A 17899-nucleotide genomic window follows, 5' to 3' on the forward strand; every position below is an offset into this window, starting at 1 on the left:
TAATTGAATTTCAAACGATCAGGGGAGTATTGAGGAAAAGGGAAGCCATTGAAAGTGTGTAAATGGACCACATTTGGCACACCTCAGTAATATCATCATAGAGAGTGTGGATGTGGTTGACTAAGTAAAGTACATCAAGTGAAGACATGAAAGAGGGTCAAAGGGTCATGTAGATATTCTCTATAAATCTGACAGTGCGTCAAGTACTTTTGTTCCTGCCTCTAAAACGCTTAATGTTTATCTGACATATCAGCATCAAATCCATACCTATATCTTATCTTAATCCAGGCAAATGATTAATGCATTGCTATTTGAATATTGTGATTTGAATTTGATTAATGTGTTTGTTCCGTATACATCTTTGACATCTGCTATTTTGTTTGTACTTTCAAAGTAATTTTAAAAATGTCAGCTACTCTCCCTCTGACTGACTTCATTTTTCGCTCAGCATTCAACCAACCTGTGTTGTCTTTATTTCTTCCCACCTGTCAGTGGTCTGCCGACATGATGTCCCTGCCACGTAAGCAGAGAGGATGTAGGGATATGGAGATATTCTCCCCTCGCCGTGTCATTATGATGAATGAGCAGAGAGGTGTGGCTGTGGGTAGGGCAGGTTTCTCCTTGTGGAGCGGTGAGCTATCGCTCAAGCAGGGTCTCTAGAGCCAAAATGTCCATAAACATGCACATAAAATCAGATCCCTCAGCAGGTGGTATTCTGTCCTTGGCAGAGGAACAAAAAGTCAAATTGGCATACATTAGAATGATGTTCCCCATCCCAGAGGACAGACTGTTTTTAGTTATCTGTCACTAGTCAGAAGTCAGAGCCTGCTTAAGCGCCCTCTGATAGGATTTGATTTCTGCCTCAGAGGAGACAAAATGTAATCTTGGCACGCAAAACAGCTGCTGCCCACCTCACAATGCAGAGCAAATTAATTGCATGCCACCAATAAAGGAAAGAAAATTCAAATTACGGATAAGACAATTGAAATCAGAATTTTGCCAAAAGCAGCCAGTGTTAATTCTGTCCTTAATTTTCCATAGTTTGTTAAACAGAAACGCACATTCTGAATATAAATTGTCATGAAAGTCTTACTTAACTATTTCTTAACTCATACCACTGTGAATCCTGGACTCTCTTTACATAATTATTTCCAGGAGAAGCTGGTCTTCTTTTTAAAGCTCCAGCACAGCTCATAAACAACATATGCTCGCAACAATTATGGTTCCCCTGGAGGCAAATTTAACCTTGAGTCTTCATAGCAGATGCTGGCAAAAATAACAGAGATTGTAACAGCTTTGGATGCATGATTCATCTGCATTGATGAGCTCTTATATTGGTCACCGGTGCCTGTTGCTGCGCATCTTTAAAAAAAAAAGAATCTGCATGATATAAAAAAATATTAGATACTTACTTTTGCTATTGTCCACCCACACTTTAAATCTGAAAGATACAAATGTGCAGGTTTGGCAGTCTGCATAAAGATTGAAGACAGGATGCTCTGGGCCTGTTGGAGGAAGCTGAAGCAGAGGCGGCAACACTCACATTTATGGCACAAGACTGTTGAGTAAGTCCGCTACTTTATTCTTGTCTGTCTCACACTGCTGAACATGAATATGCTGAACAGGAAAAATAAGACACTGCCAGAGAAAACATTTCATGAGCAGCCTCCGCAGCTTTGTTACTTTTATTTGCCAAAGAGAAATTTGTGTCTATTGAACATCAAGACACACTTAGCATTATTTTTTTTAAATTTGGGAAGGGGTGCTTAATTTGGAACAGGACTTTAAAACTGGTTTTGTCTTAAGCTCAACTGGGCATTGTGCTTAAACTGATGTGGATATGATGTGGTTGAGGCTACAACTCTGTTCTGTATATTTACATTTATTTTCAACGCCTTTGCAGCAACATCAGTCCGTGCATGAGATTTCACATCTCAATTTTAAAGTTAAACAGCAATCTTCCTGACAAACTTTGACCTCAACTCAACTTAAGTCGGTGCGAGTGCATATTTTGGCTGAGCTAAGTGTCTTTTTAACATTGCAAAAGTATCTTGAACCACAGCCTGACATCAGTCCTAACAAAACTACAGTATGAGTCTACAGCCACGCTAGCAGCTCTGTGAGGCAGTACTTTGGCACAACACTGTTTCGAACTAAATGGTTGCATCAACATGGTAACATGCTCTTAATGCTAGCACACTTATGACCTTGTTTGTAGTTTTGCAGGTATTTGGTCATAAATCAAAGTACTGAACAAATTGACCTGATGATGTTATACAGATGATAAAAAATTCAAGTGATCATCAAAGTTATTACATTCATCCTGAAGAGAACATGAACATGGAAAAAAAAAGATTATTTTCCTGAGTGTTTTTCTCTCTTCGTGATAAGAACTTTGAGTGAACTAATTGTATGCCAGTTTTGATCTGAAAGTGTTTAGAGAGCACACTCCCTTATTGTTCTAGCAGTCACATCATAACACATCATTATAAATGCATGTGAGCTTTCCTTTTACTCTACAGTGTAAGATCAATGCCAAAAGTGGTTATAAAAAGGTAATCACATCTCATTCTATTTTCATGAGTAAGTTAATTTAAGAACACATGGTGCACCAGGTTTTCAGCTGACTGATTCTGGACTCTTGGGAATCCTCATTTTTATTTCATATATACTCACATCGCTTACTGTCATACTGCGAGTCATTTCTGTTATTCTCTTTAATCATTATGCAATCAATTAAATGCTATTTAGAAGTGCTTGATGAATATTGGATCAAGGGATAAGTGACTGAATGCTGTGGGAATGTAAATTGTCTGGATAGGCTGGACATGCGATGAGCCTCGAGGTTGAAGCGCTTCATTGCCAGTTTGGTGTAGACCAGAACTGATGGACTTTATATGCCAGAGGTCTTCATCTGTTATTTGTTTTATATCTCAAATGTCGGTTTGCTCCAAGGCTAATGCACCGCAAAGAGATTAAAAGATTTTTAGGTGTATTTTCATTGCATATTTATATATTTTTTTATGTGTGTGAATGAATTGTTTTTGTGTCTTGTCTCTAATTGCCCTCTAAAGTACTTTAAATTTAATTGAATACGAGAGGTTGTGTTCTGCTGCAGCCCCGTCTGAACCGCCTATATGGTATAGTTTTTACATGTGGCTTTTACCAAAGATGATTATGATCTACAACAAAGAGGAAACTAAAATACAAACTGTATTCCTCAGGATCAGGTGTTTGATGGATTGCCATGAAATTTTGTAAGGACATTCATGTTGCCCAGAGGATGACACCTACTGACTTTGGCAATTCTTCGAGTGCCACTATGAGGTTGCTAATTAGCAAATGTTAGCAAGCTAAGACACTAAACTAAGCTGGTAAATCAGCATATAAGTATTGTCATTGTGAGCATGCTGACGTGAGCATTTAGCTAAAGGAACAGCTGTGCCTGTGAACAGCTGCTAGCATCACTCTAGACTCTTGGCTGTTGAGTCTTGTTTTACATATTTACAACTGTCCAGCGATGTACAGAATATGAATGAATTCATCTGTTCATTATGGTAATGCGACTTAATTCACACCGTTTGCTTAGCCGTGGTGGTTCTGTTGACAATCTCCACAAGATCTCAAGGACATGTAATGATGTGTCACTATACTGGAGAGGGGCACAGTTAAAAAGAGAAAATCATTATAATCACATTCACTGTTGAAAGTGTACTATAGAGTTACAGTAATGGATTGGAAATCTGACAAGTTTAAACTGTGAAGTCTCGGTAAACAACCAAGCCAACTTCAAAAGTGCAAAGCCGGGTTGTTTGAATTATCTCCCTGCCAAATGGTGAAAGCTTAAGACTCAAGACAGGAAACTATGATCAGAACACAGTAACAGTCACCAACACAAAGACACACAAAGAAGATATACACATATACTCTTAATACGTAACAGGCGGTTGATAAGCAAGTGCAGACATACACGTCCAGGCACCTGTCCATCTGCTTGTCAACGTGTAGACACACTCAGACACGGACACACAAACTTTTCTATAGGTACAGTATCCACCGTGGCTAAGATAATGCCCGAACATATTATCCTTCCAGTGCACCTTCAGCTAATGAGGATGTTATGATAGCTATCAGAGTTCTCTTGATACAGCAGTTCCACAGAGAGCCACCATTTCTTTGCACAAATCTTTCACAGCGTGACATGTTTCTGCCTCAGGAATTATACATTATTGAGTGTAACTACTTTATGCTTCACTTGTCATCATTCCTGTTCTACAGCTGCAACTGTACAGCACACTAGCTGAATGTTGTGTTTATATGTTACATCTAAACAAGTCAGTGTCTACAGTGTTATGTATGTATGATGGTGTCCTGTTGCACTATCTATTTGTACTTGTACTTTGACACTATGTAAGTGGCATTAAAGAATAATTATATTTTATAACAACCTGGGCTTTTCAGGGTTTTTAGCTATCATATCCATTGCTAATAATTTTCCTGTGCCTTGAGGAATTATTACCAACATTTTGGGTGTACTCTCTCTGGTTTTTACCACAAAATAAAGTGGTTTACATAATCTGGCTCAAGTGTTGGCTTGAGTACAACCTAACCCTTTTGCTATACAAGAACATCAGTGGTGAACAATTCTGCAGAACCCTGGATTTGGTTCAATGTCAATTTCAAATTCTTGTTTTCTACCTTTCTGCTTTGTGCATGGCAATCACAGTATGGTTAAAGATCCTCTCCAGACATGTTTTAACCCTCACATACTGTTCATATTCTGACCCTTCACGGTATCCCCTCATAATTAGTCTATATAACAAACTTCTGAACCACAAATCTATTTTTCATTCATAAATACCTCATCAGTCATCATCCTATGTTGCATAAAGCAGAAGAAAATAACCATACCATCATGATTTCAATTAATATTTTTGAATGGTAATTTTTGAAATTTTAAATAAATCGGAGTCAAATTTAACCTGGAACACACTCTATGTATAAAAATGTATCAGCTGCACAAAAATAAAAATATTTTTGTATATTCTGGGTCACTTTAGGGAAAGTCATAAGGTTTCAGGCTAAAAGAAAGCTGTTTAGTGTGTTTTTACTGCTCTCAAATGTAAAAATGGGTCAAATTTGACTTGAAAAGTATGTAAGGGTTAAAATTTTTGTTTGCTTTAAATAATAATTAGTATCTGATATTGTTTTTGCATCACAAAGTTCAATACCCTGTTAACAATTTATTAACATTGCATCTATTTTTCTTCCTCATTTAAAGTTTAAAATATATAAATTTGCAAATGTTTTTTCATTTCAAAGGGTTCAAAAACAAGGAACGCTCACACATTGAACAGATGCTCTCAAAAATGTATTCTGTGTGCAGACGTTCTTTGATCTTGAGATTGTTTTTGCCTTTTAGCCAATGCACCTTATAACCTGTTGAGATGTGCATACACTACCATGAGGCAGTCATTTCAAAAGTTTAACTTCTGGATTCAAGATGCCTCCTACAACCACACGACACTTGTTTAGGTTGATTGAACCATGATTGGCCTCCAAATTAGCTGTAATGTCACAAAGTCATGCTGATAGGTACTCAGTCATCTAAACTCAGATTTAAGTTGAGCACAGAGAAACTTTCCCACTTCAGCAGATGAACATTAACTCAGCTTTTTAGTTTGCGCCATGTGAAGGCCAAAACACATTTTTGAGTGGACGGGGACTTTAATGTTAGAGAAAGAACCACCTCTGTATGTTTACACTGTATTAAACGTGCAAATGACATAACTTAGATCCTTTGACAAACAAACCGCAAGTCACTTGTCTTCAGTACAGTGGTGCTGTTTCACAACATGACTCTAAGTGTGGATTAGTGTTTCTTGTAAAGCCAATTTGTAATGCAAGAAGAATCATATCAGGGCAATGACGGCCATACCTCTCATACGAAATTAAAGGGTTTCATACACATATGACTCATACAAATAAGAATCGAACACAGCTCTCAGAGGGAAACTGCACTTTTATAATCACTCTGTGTGCTCTCTAACACGATTGCCCATGCATAAGTAAAGGGTTCTCTGCTTCTTTACGTTCCAAGTACAGTTTGATGGATGGCGGCTGGTGTGAACCCTGCTGCTCCACGATGCCAAATTGCAGCGATCCGCTGATGTGTTTGAGAAATAACATTCTCCATCTCGCCCTGTCGAGATGCCAGGCTGTTTGGCCTGGCGGCGATGTATTAAATGGTATATTGATAATTGAAATCTTCGCGGCCCTTGCGATGCCTTTCTGCTGACTGTGATCTTTTAGGCAGATGGTCTCTATTACTCATGTGCAATTGGAGAACAGAGAGGAGGGGAAAATCAGATAGGCTTATGTAAAAATCTGATTTTATTATATGGCCATGTGTTGAGATTTTACAAGGCACACAGAATTATTCGACACCTTATTGTAAGAGTTGCAAATTTGACAGAACATTATCTTTATGCAGACAGTATGTTTTCCCCTTGTATTTCAGCAGTTAATATTCCAAACATACTTAACAGCTGATGAATGTGGACCTCACAGGTTCCCTCCGACTATGTGCATCAGAGCTATAACCAGATCACTGCAGCGCAAATGAGAGACCTCTTCTCATTTCCATCGCCTCAGAAATATCACATTGAAGGGTAATAGCCCATTTCATTTCGATTCCAATGGACCTCATGAGTGCATTTGCACCCATGGCGCTCAGCTAAAATAGAAATAGAACAGACTGTTGACAGTAACCAATGTCACATAATCTCCCCCTGAAGGACAACCATCAAAGATCAATTTATTTTCCTAAATGCTATTCATATATCCATCTCTGCTGGGCGCCCGGGGACATTGCATATCAGAGTTTAAATCTAATGTTGCATGAATAGATTCTACAGAGAGGCAAAAGACAATACAGTGACATAGAAGGCGGACATGAGAGAGGTGACAAACAAGCTCATGGAAAACAATGAAATGAATTGAATAGCTGTATGGAATGTGATGTGGGAAATGGTGAAAATGTTTTTGTTTGGTCTGGAAAGCTATTTCCAAGGCTGAGCCTAGAGAAAATGTAGTTCCAGATAAAGACATAGCTGATCCACCTGTGCAACAACAATATATGTAAATATCAAGGCTGTGTATTGAAAAAGATCAAAAGCAAAGTGCTTATTAGATATAAATGCAACACATTATTAATGCTAATTTTAAGTGTTCCTTTGCAAACACCTTTTTGGCTCAGACAGTTTTTAGTCTTTTTATAGTGCATGCAAAACCTGCTACTTCTTGCACTTCATAATTGCTCAACACACATGGGACAGGGAGGCTTTGTTTACTGTACCGCGAGCCGGCAGATCAATTCCTCTCCCACTCTGCCCCCTTTGATAATTGCTGAGCAGAAGATGTGTGTTTACAGTTACAGTTCTGCCAGCTTTGAAACACTTTGGACAGGAATAAAAGCGAAAGGCTGCGAGGTGGATGGGAGCGAGAGGGAAAAAAAGCTGGCAGCATCTTTTTGAAAATGCAAGGCCTGATATGATCGGTGAAAAATCAATACTATTAAAAATGAGGGATGGGCCAACAGAAAGCCCTTCAAAGTGTCAGATTCAATAAAAGATGGTGCTGGGATAATTAGCCAGTGTGAAGAAGGCACAGATCTCCTACATGACCTTGTGTAGAATTAACATTCAAAAGCTATACTATCAGAGTGAAAGGAACTGACAGATTTTCAGTCACTCTGGGTGCTCATGGTTTCCAGTTAAAACTGGCTTAGATGAGTTCTGTTTGGTCGACAATTTCAAAAGTACAATCTGTGATGTATTTGGTGCTGACCTTTAAATTACTTGTCATTCACTGAATCTGCATGCAGTCTTCACATATTGAACATTTCTATAGAATATTTGTTTGGTGCAGTCAATTTAATGTAACTTTTGTTGAACTGTGGCCATTGAGGCCACAAGATTCTCCTGTGCTTCATCACTCGGTACATTTTATGGCCAGACATACATGTATGTCATAAAAATCAGATTGTTCACTTGTGGGACTTAGTAGCTTTAGTAGTATCTGAATAAATATATGTAATATAAATAACATTTCTAAAGAGCGTGGGTTGTCATCTACTTTATTAATTTCTCCCACATCCTCCGACTCCTGGGCCTTCATATTCAGTTTCACATGGAAATATGTCACATTGCAGAAAATAAAGATGCTTGCTTACATTTCACTGTGACTTTAAAGACATCATAGATTACCTGACTGTAATGGGACCACAAGCAAGAAACAACAAACATGGTGAGGTACAATATGTTTATGTCTTTGTTACCTTTCTGATAAAATCATTGTAATGTTTATCTGACATGCTACAACATAGCGTGGTGCAAGTAAAGAGTCATACAGTCAGTTATTATGGGAGACAGATTTGGGGGAGGAAATATGTGAGGTTTGGGAGGAAATTCTGGTGAGAGTACACAGCACCTCTATTTGTGTTTTGTTTTTTTGTGACCAAATTTTTGCATGGTTTGATACAATGTAAAGTGCTGCACTGTACTTACTTTACCAAGGCTCGTCTATCTCTATCTAATATTTACAAAGATGTCTCCCTGATATTTGACAGATGTCATCAGGCCTCTGCCAACCTTATACATATGTTCTGGCTCTATCCATCCTTGTTTAACCTCTGGTGAATGATTTTTAATACTTTGAAATACTGTGCCGAAAGCTGGACCCTAAACCTTTCAGTGCTCTCTTTGAGTTGTCAACCTCTTTACCCTCCTTCTCTTTATCCCAAAAGAATGTAATCGCCTTCAGCACTTTACTGGCTAGGAGACTGATCTTGGTGAAGTGAAAATCTCCTGCACCCTCGTCTCGTACACATTGGATTTGGGACGTGCTATACTCTCTTAAGTTGAAGAAAATAAGACTGTCTCTTCAAGGAAGGTCCAATGCATTGGTCAAGGTCTGGGGCCATTCTCAAGTACATCAAGAATACTAAGTTTTCCGATATATCCAAACCTAATAAATTAATTGTGTTGGGGTACGGTATGGCAATATGGGTTTTTTTCTTTTTTTGTTTATTTTTATTTAATGGGTAGAGGTACAATATTAATGTGCTGTTGAACATTCTCATTATTATGGGTTTTCGTTGTTTTCCAGTTTGCTTGTTTCCCTGCTGGTATGTGTTACTGTTCTGGGTCTTGTGGGTTCAGTGCCCACTTCTTTATAAAAATACATGTCCTTGTTCCTTGATAGAATATTGTAAAAGGCAATTGAAATATTGTATTTTGCAAAACCTAATAAAAAAAAGTCAGAAATTAGTGAACTGGCTCAGTATTTTTGGTTAAGCAGCAACATCAATGGTATTTAAAGAATGCTAAGGTTAGCGAACATTAGCCTCCAAAAGCTACCAGTCATACCAGACCAGGTGAGGCTGTAGCAGCTAAACCCTTATGTGTATTGAAATGAGAGAAAAAGAATTTTATTGTTATGGATTCAACTTTCCATTTGTAAGAAGAAAACTGTGTTATTTATTCTCTCAAAAATAACATAGTTTCACTTTAACTAACTAGCAAGTACTCACCAGTCATGAACAAATAGTGCATGGCCTTAACTCATGTAGCAATGAAGGCAGAGGAGCAAACTTTGTATCGTCTCAGTGATCCACATTGGATCTGTGGTTCCCAACTTGGGGGTTGGGACCCCCACAATGGGTCACACGATAAATCTGATGGATCACAAGATTCATAGGCAGGGACAGAGCAGAAAACAAATTTATGCTACACAAAGTTGCAATATTTTCAGACTTTCCTCTGATCTTAGCTTTTTTCTTGTAAATTCAAATAAAAGAAAAAAAAAGAAAAATCACTCATCGGTGGCACTGGTCACAACCAGTAAACAGAGTGTAACTGGTCACAAGGGGTCACAAGACAAAGAGATTGTGAAACACTGCATTAGATGTTGAGCTACTTTTCACATCCTCTCTCTAAATGTGTTCAGTTGAAGCCTAAATTAAGATGTAATTTTGCAGTTAAAAATTAAATGGAGGTCTAGTGCTGCTTTTTGTCAGTTTTGTCAGTTGGATGTAGCTTTTAGTAACGCTGGCCAAATTAAAAAAGCAAAAAGGCAGGACTATCACATTTTGAAAACTCTTTATCGTAATTTTCATGCAATTATTCACATAAATAATGAATAAGCCCTGAAACAGAGGTGTGCTGGCCATGTAATTAGCCAGACTTCTTGAGCTGACAGCTTTTAGTTCTGCACTCAAATATACTGCACACACATGCAAACACAAGTCAGGAGTTTGAGTAGCACTCAGCTTTCATGGTGTCGCTTAAAGCCCAACATCCATAGCCATGAGGAGTGAGAAAAGGTCTAGGTAAGGAAAATATTATTACCTTTTATATCTTTGAGGAGGCAGGCTTCCAATCCAGCCACCTACCCTTGAGATATCGTAGAGACTGGTTGTTTATGAGGCCCCTGAGTGTCACCACCAAAGTGACAGTGCAAAGGGATCCGCAGGCATGGCAATGAACTGTGTACTTCTCCAGAGAGGGGTAAAGAGAGGCAATTTCTGGAATGACGGGTGCCGGAGATGATGCCCAATATGCTTCGGCTCTTTAGAATTTACAGCCTCTGCAGCGCTGTGTAAACAGCTGGGGAGCAAAACAGGGTGCTCTGCAATTTCCTCCTCCCCTTTCCATTTTTTTCTCTCTTTTTTTATGCTCGGTCTGCAATGTCCTTGAGAGAACATAATTTTATATTTCTCTGGAGAAATACTTAATGTTAGTGCCTTGCCTATTGTTTTGATACCAATATTGCAGTTTTTACCTGTGCATCTATCACTGGTGACAGAGCAGAATTGTTGTGCTAAATGTTCACAGGAGAGTATTCTGGTCCGTATAAACATGCAGGGGTTAAACTTTCCGCTATGAGCAGGTGCTTAATGGATACTTGTGGATATGACAACAAGAATTCACTGCTATCTTGATGGAAGGCCATTATTATGAATCTTTTTTACGATGCCTGACGGCTAAAGGAGACTCTTTGCTTTTCAGAGTACATAGTAGATCAAATCTATAAAATATTAGGACTAACTTCATAATAGAGAGCTGTACAAACCATATCTCAGGCACACTGTCTGGAGGTTTAAAAATACATTCTTTTCCCCTGTGTCATATTTGTCTTCAGTTCACCCTCAGGAGTTGGTTGTCATCAATTTACATGATTTCTTAATTTTAAATTTTTGTTAAACTGCCTGTTTTTGTAAATGTGTACAATTCCTATAGTTATTGGTATGACATCACGTTTTTTTGTGAAAAGAGCTCAGTGTCTTGTGGGAAAAAATGTTAAAACAGAGGAAAAAAATCCAAATGCCCAAGTGATCTGGAAGAATATTGACCTTGGTGTTAAAACCTTTGTGAGAAAAGCTTTCTTTTCCTCAGAAAACTTTTGGGAGAGAACGCAAAAGAAGGTATAGATTAAATATTTTCCTCCACTCCCTTTCTAGGCTTTGTACAATTCTACTTAATGTAAAGCCCTTTTTAAGTTTACATCTTTTATGTAGAACCATAACCAAGGTGAAGAAGTAGAGTGCGTTGACCGGAATAGACAATGGGCTTCATGCAGCAACTACTCGTACAAACATTCATTCTTAAGTGGCACATACGAATGAATCAAGAAAACAATTTTTTCTGGTAGAAGATAAAAAATTCATACGTGGTCCAGACCTGTCGTACAAGTTATGCACGGATAGTCTGCCTTTCTCCTCTTCTTTTACTAATAATTATAAAGACTCTAATCTGAATGAGTTTGGAGATTAAGCATATAGAAATCAACTATAATGACATTACTAAACTTAAATTAACTTGCTGCAAAATTTTGTTTATCTTATAACCATCATAGCTTAAAGTATATACTTCAGTATCTGTTAGGAAAATGTTCTCACTGTTGCTGTGACTCACTGTCTATGGGAACATCCTCTATTATAACACTTGACAGTGTAATATCACCTACATTGTTTGCCATCTAACGTCATGTCAAACCATTCTTTCTTTATTTCTGTCCCTGCACAGCACTGCTCCAATGACACATCAATTATATTAACATATTCAAAATGTGTCTGGTCCCTTAACACGACTTCTGACACAATTACATTTGTTATGTTTTTGTCTGCGTTGATTGTGCTAATGAGGAAATCTCACAAACACACACCTATTAATGAACACATGGCATTCATTAGTTTGAAACAAAGAGTTTATGATAGGCCTGTGCAGTTACAAAGATTTGGTGATTTGAGACACTTGTAATAGCAGGCTGCAAGGGAAAAAGTAAGAAAAGTTAGGATAAGAATATGAGAATGTTCCTGCATGAAGCTCAAAGTTTTAATAAAGTTGGCAGAAATAATTTATGCCTCATGCCCGACAAGACCTTTGCAGCTATCTTTTGTTATAACTTATTCAGCTATCTAAAATAAAGTTTTACTTGTGTGAATATCTGTTTCCTTTTCTTTTTTAAAAGTGTTGTAGATACGACTGTCCTCAGGGGTTTACACACATGCCAGAGGCCGAAAGAACTCACACAGGCTCAAGCCCTGTAGGTCAACTCCCTGTTGACAACAGCAAGAGAGCTTGTGCCAAACATCTTGAGCTCTGACCTCGAGAGAAATCTATCGCTCACTCTGGCCTGCTCGTCTGACTGGAAACTTTTTCTGGCCTCGATGCAGATCTATAGCAGTAGCTGCAGGGGTCCTCTCCTGCTGGTGCTAGCTCTTAGGTCTTAGGGCCAAACAAGTCAACAAATGCTCTGAAAGCAGACTTTAAAGACTGGGAGAGCGAACTGTGGGTTTTCTCTGTTGTTGCTGCGAGTCTGTGACTACTGGTGCATTGTCTGTACCCCACGCAGTGCAGAGAGGCATTATGCAAGGTAGCGTGGATAAGGAAAAGGTTCAGTTCACCCACGGGGATGGATCAAGAATGTGTTGGCTCATTGCGTATGCCCATGAACGTCCATCTGTTCTGTAGCCTTGGTTGCTAAGGTTTTTGCTAAAGTTGTTCCATGTGTTGTTTGCATTGTCTGCTCTCATATTTCAGATCAGATTTCGGCTTGAACATGTACAGATGTATTTGAGAAGTGTACATTTTGAGTAAAGAATGAGAAAAAGTAGAGAAATCCTACGACTATAGTTTGTTTCATGGGCAGAAGTCTCCTGAGGGACAGCTTCCAAGAGCTGGCCAATCAGAGCAGAGTGGGCTCCTCAGGAGGAGAGCCTTTAAGAGACAGGAGCTAAAATGGCCTGTTTCAGATAGAGGCTGAACTGAGGGGCTGTGTAAAGGGTCAGTATAAGATAAATAAGGGTTTTTTTGAACTCTAAATCATACAAAGATATCCCAGTAGAACCCCAGATTAAAAATATAGACCTGGAAATGTGAATCATCCGTCTTCTTTAAGTTTAAACCAGCACCACTGAACTCTGGATAAATTGCCTCATATTTTCTGTGGAGCTCCACATCAGTCACGGTAACACAACATTCAAGACTATGGAGAAACCATAAGATTAAGAAATATATGAAAACAAAAGTATTGTTGTTATGGTGTAAACAAAGCTTTAGCAACCTTAACATATTGTCATTGCTTTATTTATATCTCCAAAAGATGACTGTTTATTGTGTATATTCTCTTGTGATTCTCAGTATATGATCTCTCTTTGGAAATGAATCCTGCACAGATAAATATCTATATTATACCCTTGTTTCTTCACTTCACTGTGCTGACTTTTACTAACTGCAAATATTTTCACATGAGGAAGAGAAAGAGAGAAAAAAAATAATGGAAAACATGATGCATATTTCAGCCTGAGAAGCGAGTGTGATGGAAATGCATGATGATGATGAGTCATGCGTATAATGGATCTGGCATCCCAAATGAATGACTCCATTGCGCAACCCTTCAAACTCATGTCGAGATACAGCATCAAACTGTCACCCATTGCTTTTAATTTCACATATAGCCCTGAGGCGTGTCAAGAGATTGTTTGCATCTGATACACCTAGAAATTTGAAAAATTCAAAAAAGTGAACTTATGAACTTGCTTTCTTTCTGCCTTAATTTTTCTGTTGTAATACATAAAAGTTCAGAGTAAAAGCCATTTTTACCCAACAGATTTCTTTGCCTGCATAAATGGACACCGCCACTGGGTTTGCAAATGTGCTACAATGATACATTTTAAACTTCTGTGGTTTGCCCATTAAAAATGTTTTTAACTACAGTTAGAGAGATTTTTTTTAAATTACAGCTTTGAAAATACTTATTTATAATTTACCTGTGCTGAATAAATCTGAGTGAACACTGAACCAAACTCTTATAATCCTAAATGCTTGTTCAGAGGTGACATGGGGCAATGGAACACAGCATTTTCTGGTTAGCCTGAATTATACATTTATAGAAAAAAAAGGAGGGGAGGGCAGCAGAAAAGTGCACTACTGTTTGAAATAAAACCATTATTCACTGCAGTGAAGTCAACAAGGCATGGAACAAGGTGCAGCCATGCAGTTTGTATGAATCGGTGTCGTTTCGGCCTTGGGAATCCCCTCAGGGGAACACCAAATGCCTGCATACACAAGCACACTTTCAATCTGCTCACAGAAAGATTACCATGATAAACATGTCTCTTGGGTAAGGGTAAGTAACAGAGAAAGATGGACACACAGTATTGGATACTTCCCATGTCTGCAGAACATGTACTTCAGTGTCATTTCATATTCATATCACACATAGCAGTGAGGAGCATTATGATTGGCAGCCTTGGCTAGTTTAGTTTGATTTAGAAATAAATACATGCTGACGGATTTTCAATACAAGAAAATACGTTAAACAGGACACACAAGGGGTAAATCTGTCTGAAATAAACCTGAGCTGATACAAATATAAATATCTAGCGCATATATAATAAACTATCCACACACATATTTTACATTCTAACTAAGGGTGAGACAAACAGCTTGAATTATTGAAAACAGTTGCAGGAGGAAATGTGTGATTACTCCGACACAACAGGACAAAGGAAGACTATTTTTGTGAGCTGTTTATGTATTACAATGCCGGTCGTGGCTGCATTTGGCAGAATTGCCGGGGTAAATGATGCGCAAGTGAAAGTGCAGGATTAATAAGCAGTTTATCCCAGAAGGGGTAACATCTCCTGCATCTCAATTTGTTTACTCTCTTCCTTTTGTGAAAATATATGCATGCGCACACACGCACAAGCACACCTTCACCAAATCAAAAAGTGACTTACACAGAAACAAACTGTATCTTTATATGATAAAATTTCTCATCTTTGATTGGCAGACTACACATCTGATGTGTCAATACATCAAAGTAGGTCTCATCATTTTAATCTCATACCTATTTCACAGAAAAATACCATTGCATATTGTTTATATTAACATGGATGTTACAGTATGTCCCCATGGATCCAAAAGCTGTTGTACTTCCTGCTGCAAGAAGAAAATGTTCACTGCAGCTGACATTAAACAAGGTCCTTTTGCAAGTAGCACAGCTTAGAAAATGCTTCCGGTAACAGAAACAGTGAAGAGAAAAACTGAGAGAAAATGCAAATGAGTTGCTGATTATGCAGTCCTTCAAAGTAATTGAAAAAAAAAGAAAAAAACAGCAATTACCAGAAACAATGTCCCGGTTACTCAGGATAATCCACAGACCTCAGCATCAATAGTTTTCATATAAGGACTATTTCTTTGTATAGGAAGTAGCTTCAGTGGAAACTGGGGGTCTGTGGATTAACAGGGACCTTGCATCTAGAAACACACACTGCTGAGTCTTTCAAATGTCATTTTTCAATTTTTAAAGCTCCTAGAAAAACATTACATTTACCACCATTGTATGGCGGTGGCAGAAGATGTGACTATCTCAAAACCTGCAGATAAAACCAAGACTATCTGAATGGCCAGATAACACTATTGGTAAGAAATAGTGAGAAATATATGTTTTTTGTGATTTGTGTGAAATAGATTTCTACATTTTTATTTACTGTAAAAAGCAAAATTCATGAGCCCTATGCTGTAACAGTGATATATTTCATAATGACAGTAAATCAAACTTTTTCTTGATCCTCAAGTTTGACTGTTGTGTCAAAGACACGATTTCTAAAAGGGTTAAAATAGCAGAACAAACAGGTGAGTTAAACAATCTCCACAGTTATTGAAAACAAACTGCAAGCCAAGAAAAAGGCTTGGTTAGAGGCAAAACACCTAATGAAACAGGATTGTATCTCACAAACCCATACAGTACAACTTTAGACAGATTCTCCACAACAGGAGTTTGTTCAGTGGAGGTGAAGACATGTCAGTTTGGCTGGCAAAAAAGAAAGCAATACTGCTGAAATGTTGAAACTTGTGCCAGCACCAGTTCAGCTTGTGATTGTAACACATCAAATATTAGCTTTTGTAAATGACATTTTTGATGATATTTGCCCCAAGTTTAAAGAGTCCGTTCATCAAAAAAAGATATTTTTTCTCTACCCCTAGTGATATCTAGCTATGCAGAAAGTATTCTGCAACAAAGACCTACACTGCAAATTTCATTAACTGTTTTTTTTTTTTTGGCCTCTGCATCCACCTCCCTATCATCTCTAGACAAACCTGCACTTTTATTACACATACAAGACGGGGGTGCAGTTATCAGATTTGTATGCCTACAGCTTGGTGAAAACAAGCAGGTACCTCCAGGTCTGAAAAGTGAAACCAACATGGAATTGACTTAAAACTGCATTTTCTCTAATGGCCAGCAGGTGGCGACTTGACTGGCTCCAAAAAGAAGATAGATTGTATATGAGAAAATGACCCTACTTCTCACTTGATTAATTACCTCAGTAAACACTTTTCTAATGAGTTTATGGTCTCAATCGCTGGTTTCAAGTCTTCTTCAATACAGCACGATAATCATTTTGTAAATTATGGTCCCATTTAGAGTAAAATAGACGATAAAGCAGGGTATGCTTTAGGGTGTGGCTACGTTGTGATTGACAAGTCGCGACCACGCAACAACGTTTGTTAGGTAACGTAACTATGGTGTAACCCCAGATTCACAGAGTATAGGCATAGCCATCGTCCTTTAACGTGTTTTCATTTCATGAAAGTTAACCATAACATTTTGGTCACCTAAAAAAGTCTTGTTCAGCATTTGGTTGTACTAAAAGACACTAGGGAGTCGGATGTTCAGTTTTTCCGGTGAGTACATTTTGTTTTATTGGTTTTAAGCCTGTTTTTCGCTAGCAAAAATTAGCACTAGCATTATCACAGATAACCATAGACTGTAAATGCACTGTGCTAACCAAGCTAGCAGTTAGTGTTAGGCTAGCTCCACCCTCTCATCCAAATATGGTCACTTCTGTCTCCAAAAATCCAAGCTGGCGCCGGTTAAAATGCAAACCAATGGGTGACGTCACAGTGGCTACGTCTATTATTTTTTTACAGTCTATGAGTGAAACTAAACTTGGGACTGAAAGGGAGAAGATTAGCAACTGTGGAAGAAAACCATGAAGAATCGCAGCAGGCTCTGGACATGGTGACAAAAGATGATTACAGGAAATGTTTCCAGGACTGATAGAAGCGCTGGGACAAGGGTACCATATCACAAGGAGAGTACTTTGAGGTACAGTACTACTGAAAGATTTATAATGACTGTTTATTAGCATTTCTAGCTCTGCGATTCTAAAATCACTTTTCCTGCCAATAGGTGGCACATGTTAGATTGAAACTGCATGTTGATGATATCGAATGGGCCTGGTTTTCGGGTGCCTTGCATCATGACACTGTGTGTCCTTGTTATTATGTGATCATGCAGAACATTCTAGGGGCCTTCCTCCACATAA

At 38.2% G+C, this 17899-nt stretch overlaps 1 long non-coding RNA gene across 1 annotated transcript in view; it reads right to left on the bottom strand.

Annotated features, from left to right (window-relative positions):
* Positions 1–1411: 1411 nt before the first annotated feature.
* The window catches only part of LOC137175687 (uncharacterized), a 262964-nt gene continuing 246476 nt past the window's right edge, over positions 1412–17899 (bottom strand). The window contains exon 6 of the long non-coding RNA XR_010925686.1: positions 1412–1441. This is a non-coding gene — a long non-coding RNA (uncharacterized lncRNA). The remainder of the gene's footprint in view (positions 1442–17899) is intronic.

Source organism: Thunnus thynnus, chromosome 23 (assembly GCF_963924715.1).
Source record: "Thunnus thynnus chromosome 23, fThuThy2.1, whole genome shotgun sequence".
NCBI classification, from domain to species: domain Eukaryota; kingdom Metazoa; phylum Chordata; class Actinopteri; order Scombriformes; family Scombridae; genus Thunnus; species Thunnus thynnus.